This window comes from Hemicordylus capensis, chromosome 3 (genome assembly GCF_027244095.1).
Source record: "Hemicordylus capensis ecotype Gifberg chromosome 3, rHemCap1.1.pri, whole genome shotgun sequence".
NCBI lineage: Eukaryota > Metazoa > Chordata > Lepidosauria > Squamata > Cordylidae > Hemicordylus > Hemicordylus capensis.
In genome coordinates this window covers 316,470,445-316,483,256 of record NC_069659.1, presented here as the reverse complement: position 1 = coordinate 316,483,256, position 12,812 = coordinate 316,470,445, and positions in this window count along the sequence as shown.

Sequence of the window (12,812 nt, the reverse complement as noted above, 5' to 3'; positions counted from 1 at the left end):
CTTTCCTACATTCCTTTATTTATGATTACCAGGACACCCACTTGGGTGTCCTATAGATCATGTGTTGCTTTATTTTTGTCTCAATACTTCTCTGTCCTGATGTGAGACTGGAAGAAAGGATGTGGATATGGATAGGCCATAGCTCAGCCGTAAAACACATATTTGTCATGCATAAGGTCCCAGATGGTATAAAAGGATCTTAAGTAACAAGGATGGGAAAGACCGCATTCTGAGACCACAGAGATCCATTGCAAGTCAGAACAGATAATGCAAGGCTAGACAAATGCAACTGTATATCTTAGTATAAGGTAAGTTCATATGATGTGGCAAGACCAAGGGAGTTTTTATCTTCAACTATCCATTGCAGAAGCAGTATTTAAGATTTTGGAATCTGCTGCAGATCCACCATTGGGAGATTATGTTCAGTGAACACAGGTTGACCAATGGAGTCAGGGCTGGGGGAGCTTTCCTCCTGCCTGCCTGCCTGTCTGCCTCTGTCACTTCCCTGCCTGCCTCACTCCCCATTGCCCCATTAGCAAAGAGTCAGTGTGTGGACTAATAACATCCTCACCCATGATGTCATTAGTCCATGTGCCGACTCTTTGTCAGCGGGGAAGGAGGCAGGAGGGCAGCTGTGTGGCTGCGGAGTGAGGGAAGTTGATGGGCATGTGGAAACTAGCTGTGGCGCCAGCAGAAACCAAAATCTTGCTGCAGGTCATTGCCCACATCACTACGCTACTGTTGGAACCCACATGTGGCCCCTGAGCAGTGTCAACTATAGGTTTTATGGAACAAGTGTAAGACCTAGTAAGGGTCATTTTTGTATTAGATAAGTCAGGCATATTATATTTGATAAATGCTTGACATGAGTCCATTTGTTTGACACAAGTTCAGGCCTTGACATGAACTCATGGGCGAAAGCTGATCATATAGGTGAATTCCCAAATCTCCCACACTATGTCCAAATTAGATATCCTTTTCCTGGTTGAATACACACACTCCCGCCTTGGGTGAGTCCCAATCTCCCTCACTACGTTCAAATTAGATATCCTTTTCCTGGTTGAATACACAAACTCCTCATCTCACTAGTGAGTAATTTTCCGCTCACTGTTCAAGATAGCCCCCACCTCTCCTTTTGTTTAATTTTAGAGAATCAACCTATCAACTCGGGCAAACTTCCTCATTTTCACTGAAAAGCAGAGTCTAAAAGTGAGAGTATGCTGACCACAGAGTTCCACTTGAAGGGTCGCTTGCCCATGTTTATGCCCCTTTCGCTTGCGTCTGTCATATTTTCTGGCCAATGACATTAAATGTCAAAGGTACAGCAAACTAAATTATAGGTCAATTGGTCAAGACTCCTTTTTGGCCAATTATTATCAGGGAAATATGGAAAAATTGATATGTGGGTAGATCTGTAGAAAGGTACAAAAAGCCCCCATACTGGAACTCAGAGATCTTGGGCTCGGAGCTCGGATCGAAGAGCGGAGACACATCACACAGGAGGAGGAGGAGAGGAAGAAGGAGGAAACACAAGGGTTTTTGGTGAGACCCAGGGGAATTGAGAAACCACAAGAAGCTTTGATAATCTTTTAAAGCTGTTAGCTAAAACTGCCTGATTGCTTTTGCGGGAGAAAGAAGTATTTTTGCTGTATGCTGTATGCTGAGATTTACCTGAATCGGGTGAAAAATAAAGCCTTTTGATTAATTTTTACCCCTTCATTCTCCTTGTGTTTTTGTGGATCTTGAGAGTCTTGACAGCCAAGACCATCGAAAAGAACCCACGCTGCTTGTTAATGTGAGGATTCTGGGATCCCCATCTATTCCTCAACTGCAAAGGAATCTTGGGCATCTCGAATCTCTTACACAAGAATAAAACTGCTCCCCGTGGACCTGATTCCACCTATAGGAGCCCTAAGAGAGCTAGTCTATCACCACTACAAGAAGACCATGGATACAGAGGTAGGCTCAGGGATCAGCAGTTGGCCCTTCTAAAGACCCTGGGCACTCCAATGTTGCACAGCAATGTTGATTCTCATGCCTTCCAGACCACTTCTTGCTTAATAAGATGATAGTAGCAGCTGCAGAAAACTAAATTACTAATTATCCTTTTTCAGATTAGGAATCCATTTATTTTTAATTTATTTTAAATCAATTTTATTGTAAATCTTGTTAATGTGCAACCCTAACCCTAACCCCTGCTATCTATCACTTCAAAAGTCATTGAAGTGATGGATAGCTTCTGCCTTTTAGGATTGACCATCAATAGTAAAGTATCCAGCAGTCAAGAAATATGCCGCTGACTAGCACTTGGTAAGGTTGCAATAAAGGCTTTGGGAAGGATATTTAGATGCTGTGATGTGCCTATACCTACAAAGATTAGAATCGTTCAGACCATGGTTTTTCCCATGACACACTATGGATGCGAAAGCTGGACTTTGAGGAAGCAAAATAGAAAAAGTATTGACACTTTTGAACTTTGGTGCTGTAGAAGACGTTTGAGGATACCATGGACAGCCTGGAAAACAAATGGATCATAGAACAAATCAATCTAGAATTTTCACTCGAGGCACAAATGACCAGGCTCAAACTATCATTCTTTGGACACAATATGCAAAGACCCAGCTCCTTTGAGAAGTCCATAATGCTGGGAAAATGCTGAAGGAAAGAGAAGAAGAGGATGACCAGCAGCAAGGTGGATGGACTCGATAACAACAGCAATGAATGCACCACTGAGAGATCTTAAAGGCCAAGTTGAAGACAGATCATCCCGGAAAGGATCAATGTATGCGGTCACTAGGAGTCGACACCAACTTGATGGCACCTAATCAATCAAGTGTATAAAGGATTGCAGACTAAATCTTCATATTTCTAAGCTGGGTTCTTTTTTCTAGGCACAGATCTACCACAGAGCTGAAAGAACCACAGGATGGCTATTTATACTTCCATTCCAGTGACATCCTATGTAAAAAGTATCCCACTGTAAATATCTGCTGATTCTAATATATGTTAAGCTTCTGCTAGAATGATAACAAATAAGATATCAAGGTTCTAGACACTTGATTATTAATTTAAATGCTGTGTTTGAATCTTAGTTTGTCTTTGCAGCCTGAACATTTGCAAAGCTTTCTTGGATGTGTGTACAAATGTCTTATAATGTAAATTAGTTCTATTCCCACTTTACTGTTGGGATATTGAAAGTGCGAGGTAATAATTGTTCAAAAGCCACCCCGTTCCAGAAATCTCATAGCTGAGCTGACATTTGAACCCAGTTTCACATCCAAGACAACTTTCCACGGCCACGGTCTCACAGAGGGCACTTGTGCATGTGCAGCCGCCGCTAAAATGGCGGCTGCTCGCTCTTACAGAGGCCCGAAAGGGCCAAAAATGCTTCAGTTACTCGGCCTCAGCGGCTGTGGCGGTGACGAGGAAGGCTGGCAGGGGGAGAGGGAACCCACGTGGAACCCCCAACCCCGGTGGCTTCAGCAAGCCCCCTGAAGGGGCTACAGGTACTTCTCCTTGACTTTAAAATCTTTTTTAAAAAATCACGGTCCGGTTCCGGTCCGACAGAACTGGGGGGGTGGTTCGGTTCGACCACGAACCCACGAACCCCCGGTCCGAACTGCTGGACCAGTCCGCACATTCCTATAGAACTCATGGCAGCATATGTGGGTTTCCCTTCCAAATGCCAACCAGACTCAGACTCAGCGTTTTGCTTCAGACTAGCTTGAGCAAAATGCTGATATCACATGCCCTTAGACCACAACATGGAACCATGGTGCTGTGTCTCTTTCTTGTATGTTTAATAATGTCAGAAGTCCCAGGCTAGATGAGGGAATCCTATACTTTGGCTGCTTCTCACCCAAGAATCAACCCTTGCAAAAACTGAGGCAACACAGGTGTGGGTAGCTGTAGAGTAGGCTTCTCCTGCATTCATTGGTGCTTCTATGAAGGCAACATAAGAAGAGGATCCAGCAGGATTGTACTGAAGTACTAGAAAGAGAAACAGAAAGAACTAAGGTATATATCATTAGCTTCCACTCATAGGGCACTACAACCCCCACCCACTCTTTTGGCCATGTGACCCGTTTTTAAATCCGAATTAATTCTGATTCAGATTAATTTGGATCCAAATCGAAATTGGGATGTTTTGGAAGGCTTATTTTCAGACAGAATCTGAACTGGAGGTGTTTCAGATTTGGTCCGAATCGAAACACAGAAAATACAAAATGCACAACCCTAAATTTAACCTTAAGAAAACCTGCTAGGAGATGCATCTTCTAAATGTCTATGGTTATTCCATTCATTTCAACAAGCACTATTGAATGCATTGCCTATTGCTCATTCTATGCAAATGAGTTTAGTCTGTTGAATTTCCTCATGTTAACAATCTTGCTTGCTAGCATTACAATTAAGTACCTATTCTATTGATTCCTCAAATGAGAATGTATATGTTGATATTTATGAATGTATATTTTGATAGTGAGGAGAGCTGGTCTATAGTAAGGAGAGCTGGTCTTGTAGTAGTAGCAAACATGACTTGTCGCCCTAGCTAAGCAGGGTCCACCTTGGTTGCATTTGAATGGGGGACTTGATGTGTGAGCACTGTAAGATATTCCCCTCGGGATGGAGCCACTCTGGGAAGAGCAGAAGGTTTCAAGTTCCCTCCCTGGCATCTCTAAAATAGGGCTGAGAGAGATTCCTGCCTGCATCCTTGGAGAAGCTGCTGCCTGTCTGCGTAGACAAAACTGAGCTAGATAGACCAATGGTCTGACTCAGTATATGGCAGCTTCCTATGTTCCTATCATTGCCGATTTCTTTGTGTAATACTGAGAAAAGCTTGAATGCAGTCAGCTAGAATTGTTTTTAAAAATGCAGAGACAACCTTTACTCTGAAGTGTAATTTTCTCTTGAATTGAGGTTCTTGAGACAAACTTAAATCTTTCAACCCCTTTACCTGTCAGTAAAAAGTAGAAGCAAATAAAGAATGATAAATCCTTGTCTGAAGATATAGAATAAAATGAAACCACTGAGGCATTAAAGGTGTATTACCAAATATGAACTTGGGTCCCTCAACCTCCATCTGTTCTCTTTTTTCCAGCCCTTTCTCGTGTGATGAGTGTGGCTCATCATCATTCATTCTGACAGCATCTTTGCCAAATGTTTTGTAAATGGACACTATTAAACACTTTGTCTGCACACACGCAAAATGCATTCCTAGGTTTTTCTTAACAATTTTTTTTTTCAGACAGGTAAAGCACATGTCTGGGTGTCCAAATGCATTTTTGCAAAGCTAATGACAGAAGTGGATGATCAGGGTGACATTAGTCAAGTGCACTGAATTTATAAATGCATGTATAGGATTTAAAAGCAATAGCATAACAAAACTCTTCAAGGAAAAATGCACAGTGTGGCATAGGAGAGTCAGGGTGGGGTGAGGTGTCGGGCTACAAATAGGCAGACCTGGGCTGAAATGCCACCTCAGCCATGAAACTCACTGAGTATCCTTTGGCCAGTCACTCAGCCTAACCTACCTCACAGAGTTGTTCTGAAGACAGAGGGGTATTAAGAGAAAGGGCATTAATAAGAAAATAAATTAATAATAAATAAATACATAAATAAATAAATGGGGGGGGGAGAGAAACATCAGGAATAATACCCTGAGCTCGTCAGATGATGAATGGGGTATATAGGAATATAGAACACCCTCCATGTGATAGTAAGCTGCCTTCTGCGGAGTTAGATCATTGGTCTATCTAGCTCAATATTGTCTACACAGACTGGCAGTGGCTTCTCCAAGGTTATGGGCAGGAGTCTCTCTCAGCCCTATCTTGGAGATGCCTGGGAGGGAACTTGGAACCTTCTGCATGCAAGCATTGCTGGGAGGGAAGGTCAGCTGAGAGTACATGATGGGCTCAAGGCTTCCCACCCAGTGAGTTGTGTGGAAATTGGACCCCCGGGTTCCCTGATATAAATGTAATAAATAAATAATGATTGCAAAGAGGCATTTTGGATGATACCTTACTGGCCCACATACTTAGAAAGGGGATGCACAGAAAGTGTGTCTGTAGAATATCTTCTGCAGCTGTCCCAGGGCCCTCACGTCACATCCCTTTATCACGTGTGTGTGGGGGGGGGGGGGGTAGGTGTTAATCCAAATGGTTCAAACTAGTATTTGGAGCATGTGTATTGCTTTTGTTCAGAACACCCTCCATGTGATGAACTATATGCGAGGAGAGCGGCAGAGCATTGATAGAAGACCTCGTGGCAAGTGCATCCTCTTTCTCATTCCATGAACCAGTAAGGTATTGTCCAAACCAGTCCAATGACCTTTTTCATTTTATTCCTTATGTAGCTGTTCTTAGGGAGATGTAAACCTAATTAGGAGTTCCAGATACTTTATTCTTGTGAGGGGAAATATTTTCCCTAGGCCTGGCCCCTGCCCATTTATAATTTTTCCTGGTCAATTTACTTTAAAATATGCCTTCAAAACAAAAGGCATGCCAAATATTCCCTGGCATATAATTTAAGAACAACTTGGATGCAAATGACAATAATAATAATAATAATAATAATAATAATAATAATAATAATAATAATATCCCAGTCAGAAATCGAATCACTGCTAAACACTGTCCGTATATTCAGTAGCGATATAGCAATGGAGTTTGGACTAGACAAGTGTGCTGCATTAATAATGAAAAGAGGAAAAATAAGAAAAACAGAAGGAATAGAACTGCCCAATGGAAGCAACATCAAGAACCTGGAAGAGAAAGAACCTTACAAATACTTGGGCATTCTCCAGGCTGATAACATTGCACACACTGAAGTTAAAAGAAAAATTGGAAGTGAATACATCAGGAGAGTTAGAAAAATCCTCAAGTCTAAACTCAATGGTGGGAACACCATACAAGCCATAAACACCTGGGCTATACCTGTTATCAGATACACTGCAGGAATAATAGACTGGGCCCAGGCAGAGCTAGAGATGCTAGATCGTAAGACCAGGAAAATCATGACCATCAATCATGCTTTGCGCCCCCGCAGTGATGTCGATAGGCTATACCTCCCTCACAGCTCAGGTAGAAGAGGAATGCTGCAAGTCCATCAAACAGTAGAGGAGGAGAAAAGAGGCCTTGAAGAATATATCAAGGACAGTGAAGAAGATGCACTTCAAATGGTCAATAATGAGAAACTATTCAACACCAATGAAACAAAGCAGGCCTACAAGAAAGAACAAGTCGAGAACCAAGCAGAAAGATGGAAAAATAAGCCCCTGCATGGTCAATATTTGCACAATATAAGTGGAAAATCAGACATCACCAGACCTGGCAATGGCTTAAGAATGGCAACTTGAAGAAAGAAACAGAGGGTTTAATACTGGCTGCACAAGAACAGGCACTAAGAACAAATGCAATAAGAGCCAAAGTCGAAAAATCAACAACAAACAGCAAGTGCCGCCTTTGTAAAGAAGCAGATGAAACCGTGGACCACCTAATCAGCTGTTGTAAAAAGATCGCACAGACTGACTACAAACAAAGGCATGACAAGGTAGCAGGGATGATACACTGGAACATCTGCAAAAAATACAAGCTACCTGTAGCCAAACATTGGTGGAACCATAAAATTGAAAAAGTTGTCGAAAATGAAGATGCAAAAATATTATGGGACTTCCGACTACAAATAGATAAACATCTGCCACATAATACACCAGATATCACTGTAGTGGAGAAGAAAGAAAAACAAGTTAAAATAATTGACATAGCAATACCAGGGGATAGCAGAATAGAAGAAAAAGAAATAGAAAAAATCACCAAATACAAAGATCTACAAATTGAAATTGAAAGGCTGTGGCAGAAAAAGACCAAAATAATCCCAGTGGTAATTGGCGCCCTGGGTGCAGTTCCAAAAGACCTTGAAGAGCACCTCAACACCATAGGGGCCACAGAAATCACCATCAGCCAATTACAAAAAGCAGCTTTACTGAGAACAGCTTATATTCTGCGACGATATCTATAACAACAGCAACAACATTGACCATAAAATTCTGGTATCCCAGGTCCTTGGGAAGGACTCGATGTCTGGATAAAACAAACCAGTCAATAACACCTGTCTGACTGTGTAAACAAGAAATAATAATAAAAATAAATAAATACATAAAATAAAAAATGCATTTACTAGTTAAATTATGAAACTGTAATGAATGCACATACAACTATAATGAAGAGGGTGTGAATAAATGGGAGATAAACATACATTACAATTATAATTAGAATAAAATTATAGTCATTATTGACAATTATAAGCACTTGGATAATGATTTGATGACCCTTATTTCATTTTAAAGTGTGCTTTTAAGATAGGCTGTTGTGACTGGGTGTAGATCACGGACAGGAAGAAAGACTAACCGCTTTCTCTGCTTTATGTCTCCTGCCTTATCCTTTTTCTTTCCTTGTCTGTCTTTTCTTCCTTTTCCTTCTCTTTTCCTCTTTCTTTTCTTTTGTTACCTGTTCATGTGCTTTGTTGATTTGCTATATTTCCCTCATGGCACGTATAGAATCAACAAATACTAAATAGCTACAAAAATAAATACAAACTAAGATAATTTAGGTTAGAGAACATGTGTATTTAGAACACGATCAGCATAAAGCACCAGAATCCTGAGCTGTGATAGTCAGAACCTTATACCCTGTGAACCACCATGGTAGCCTGCCTAAAACCTAGCCTAAATTTCGCTTCCAGGACTATAGAGCTACATTTCAAAACATCACTGGTTAGGGATGTGCGAACCGGTTCGGATCCGAACCGGTTCGGGTCCGAACTGGTTCCGGTTCGGAGGTTCAGATCGAACCGAACCACCCCCGGTTCGGTTCGAATCCGAACCGAACTGGGGGTGGTTCGTTTCGAACCGGTTCGGACAGGTTCGGATCGGTTTGGAAAGCGGAAAATTGGTCAGATGGTAGCTGGCTCCCAGGGGTACCTGTCACCCAAACCCCAAAGCAATCGGACACTCGTATGATATTTTATGAATTTTTGAAAAATATTTTTATTTTTTTCTCATAGGATATAATGGGACCCGAACCAGGCCATTATTTCTTATTGTGGAACACTCATGGGTGCCAACAACCATGCAAACCCTGAAGCAATCAGACACCCCTATGATTTTTTATGAATATTTGAAATATTTTTAATTATTTTTCTCATTGAGTATAATGGGACCCGAACCAGTCCATATACCCTGTTGTGGAGGACTTAGGAGCACAAAAGCAGGGTGGGTGGTAGACAGGCATGGGTGCCTACCACCCAAAAAAATCTCAAGGCAATTGGACACTCCTCTGATTATTGGTGAATTGTTAAGTATTTTTGAATTCCTCATAGAGAATAATTAGGATTGCAGCAAATGTATAGCTTCACGTCGGGGGGAAAGGGGTGTCGTAGAGTGCAGTGTGGTGGGTGGTAGTTCCTAGGGTGGGCAAGGAATCTATCAGAATTATTTGAAAGGAATTGGGCAAAGAGGTGATTTTTAAGTGATTTTTGAAGTTTACGTGTCTTTAAGGTTTTTCCTCATAATAAGTTATAATGGAGCTTTCAGCAGCCCTATAAGTGCACATGGGGGTGCTGGGGTGGCCCAGAGCAAGTGGTGGTGTAGTGCACATAGGGTGCCAACCACCCCCATGGGTTTCTAACCCATGGGGTACAGAGATCTCTGGTAGGGGCACCCCCATGGGTACAGGGTTCTCTTGTTTCTGAGTTATTGATTAGGGGTGTGCAATTCAGGACTTCGGGTGATTCGGCACGGACCCGAACCGAATCACCCCTGTTCTGTTTTGTGCCCGAATCTGGGTCACCCGAATCACCCTTGATTCGGTTCGGATTCGGATTTAATCCGAATCCGAATCGATTCAGGGGGGTAAAAAGGGGCCCAGGGGCAAAATTTTGGGGTGGGGTGGTAGTGCCCAATGGGTAGAGTTTATCACCCCAATTTCAGGGGGATTGGGCAAAATCCTGATTTTTGGCGAATTTTTAAAGTTTTAGTGACTTTGGGGCAGTTCGGGGGAATAGCATGGGATCTGGGCAAAAGGAGTGGGGTGGAGTGGTAGTGCCTAATGGGTGCAGGCTACCACCCCAATTTCAGGGGGATTGGGCAAAGGGCTGATTTTTGGTAAATTTCTGAAAATTTCATGTCTTTGGGGCAGATTGGGGTATATTGGGGCGGAAAGTGGGGCCTGGGGCAGAATAGTGGGGTGGGGTGGTAGTGGCTAATGGGTGGAGGCTACCAACCCAATTTCAGGGGGTTTGGACAAAGGGCTGATTTTTTGAGAATTTTTGAAGTTTTAGTGACTTTGGGGCAGTTTGGGGGCAGAAAGTGGATCTGCCCCAAAATAGTGGGGTGGGGTGGTAGTACCTCATGGGTGGAGGCTACCACCCCCATTTCAGGGGGATTGGGCAGAGGGCTGATATTTTGAGAATTGATTACTTCCTCATATTATTCATAGTAAAGGAAAGTGTGAAAAAGTGAAAGTGGGGTCATGAGAGTTGTTTAATTGAAAAAAATCTCATTTGCTATGATAGAATGAGAATTCACACCTCAGAAAAAACTTCTGAGGTGTGAATTCTCATTCTATCATAGCAAATGAGATATTTTTCAATTAAACAACTCTCATGACCCCACTTTCACTTTTTCACACTTACTATGAATATGAGGAAGTAATCACTTTAGCACACTTCACCTTATGAAGACAAACCTCATACAAATAAATTCACCATAATTCACCCCTCTGCCCAATCACTCTTAAATTGGGGATGGGTGGTAGCCTCCACCCATTAGGCACTATCTACCAGCCCACCCCACTCCTTTGGGGCAGATCCACTTTCTGCCCCCAATCTGCCCCAAAGACACCCAAACTTCAAAAATTCTCAAAAAATCAGCCCTCTGCCCAATCCCCCTGAAATGGGGGTGGTAGCCTCCACCCATGAGGCACTACCACCCCACCCCACTATTTTGGGGCAGATCCACTTTCTGCCCCCAAACTGCCGCAAAGTCACTAAAACTTCAAAAATTCTCAAAAAATCAGCCCTTTGTCCAAACCCCCTGAAATTGGGTTGGTAGCCTCCACCCATTAGCCCCTACCACCCCACCCCACTATTCTGCCCCAGGCCCCACTTTCTGCCCCAATATGCCCCAATCTGCCCCAAAGACATGAAAATTTCAGAAATTTACCAAAAATCAGCCCTTTGCCCAATCCCCCTGAAATTGGGGTGGTAGCCTGCACCCATTAGGCACTACCACCCCACCCCACTCCTTTTGCCCAGATCCCATGATATGCCCCCGAACTGCCCCAAAGTCACTAAAACTTTAAAAATTCACCAAAAATCAACCGTGAACCGAATCACCCGAATTTTTCGTGCCCGAAATTCGGGTGATTTGGCTCGTGCCCGAAAAATATCGGGGGACATCGGGGGTGATTCGGTTCGGCCCCGAATCACCCAAAATTGTTTGTTTCAGGCACAGATCGTTCTGTGCCCGAAATTTTTTGCACATCCCTAGTATTGAGTGTGGATTCTATGATAGCAAATGAGATTTTCAATGAGACACCATCAATCCACTCTAATATGCTATCATAGAATCCACACTCCGCCTCCTGCTTCTTCTCTGTGTGTGTGCTTAGTGTGCTGCTCCACTGCTGGCAGGCAGCAGCAGCAGTGGCCTTTTTGTTAGATCAGAGAGTTGGTGTGTTGTCTCTCTGAGTGTCATCTTGCTTGGGTAGGTGGTAGGTACTAGGTGTTAAGTGTTAGGGCGCCCAGAGAGAGGGGCAAAAAGGCTGGGGTGGCAATTGATGGGTGCCCCTAGCATTGTTGGTGGATTTCTTGAAAAGAAGAGAAAAAATCCCATTGGCTAGATTGGGGTTTGGGGGGGGGCAGCCCCGGACCCGCCTCTGTGGGGTGGCAGCACCCCCAAAGTGGGTCTGGGGCCATGGCAAAAATGGCCTCAGTCCCTCCCGGCAATCCCCGGAGAGATAGGAGTTATGGTTTTTTTATTAGGATTTCCTAAGGCATTAAATGAATAACTGTCTCTCTATGTGGCTTTTTATCACCTTTCACCCAGTGACACACATTCTATTCTTTCCAATTAGATATTATTTAATGCCTTAGAAAATCTTAATTAAAAAAACCATCACTCCTATCTCTCCGGGGATTGCTGGGAAGGACTGAGGCCATTTTTGCCATGGCCCCGGACCCACTTTTGTGGTGATGCTGCCCCACAGAGCCGGGTCTGGGGCAGCCCCAAACCCCCATTCTAGTCAATGGGAATTTTTTTTTCAAAAATTCACCAATAATACTAGGAGCAACCAATTGCCTTGGGATTGTTGGGGTGGAGGACACCCATTGGTGGCTACCACCCACCCCAGCTTTTTGCCCCTAAGTGCTCCACATAGGGAGTTATGGGCAAAAATAGAAATTTTTTTAAAAAATTGTAAAAAATCAGAGGAAGGTCCAATCGACTTGAAATTTGGGTGGCAGGTAGAACACAAGGTCCCCTTTCAAACCAGCTATTTTTTGAGATCCGAACCAGTTCGGTTCAGATCCGAACCGGTTCGGATCCAAACCGAACCGGGGGGTGGTTCGGCAAAACCAAAACCGAACCACCCTGGTCCGGTTCGGACCCGGTTCGGATCCGAACCGAACCGGGAGAACCGGTTTTATGCACATCCCTATCACTGGTGGCACTTACACCACAGCTTCTGATCATTCCCTATAATTTCTGGACAACTATGTCCACAGCCTTCACACCAGGTAGGTAAGTCTATGTATTC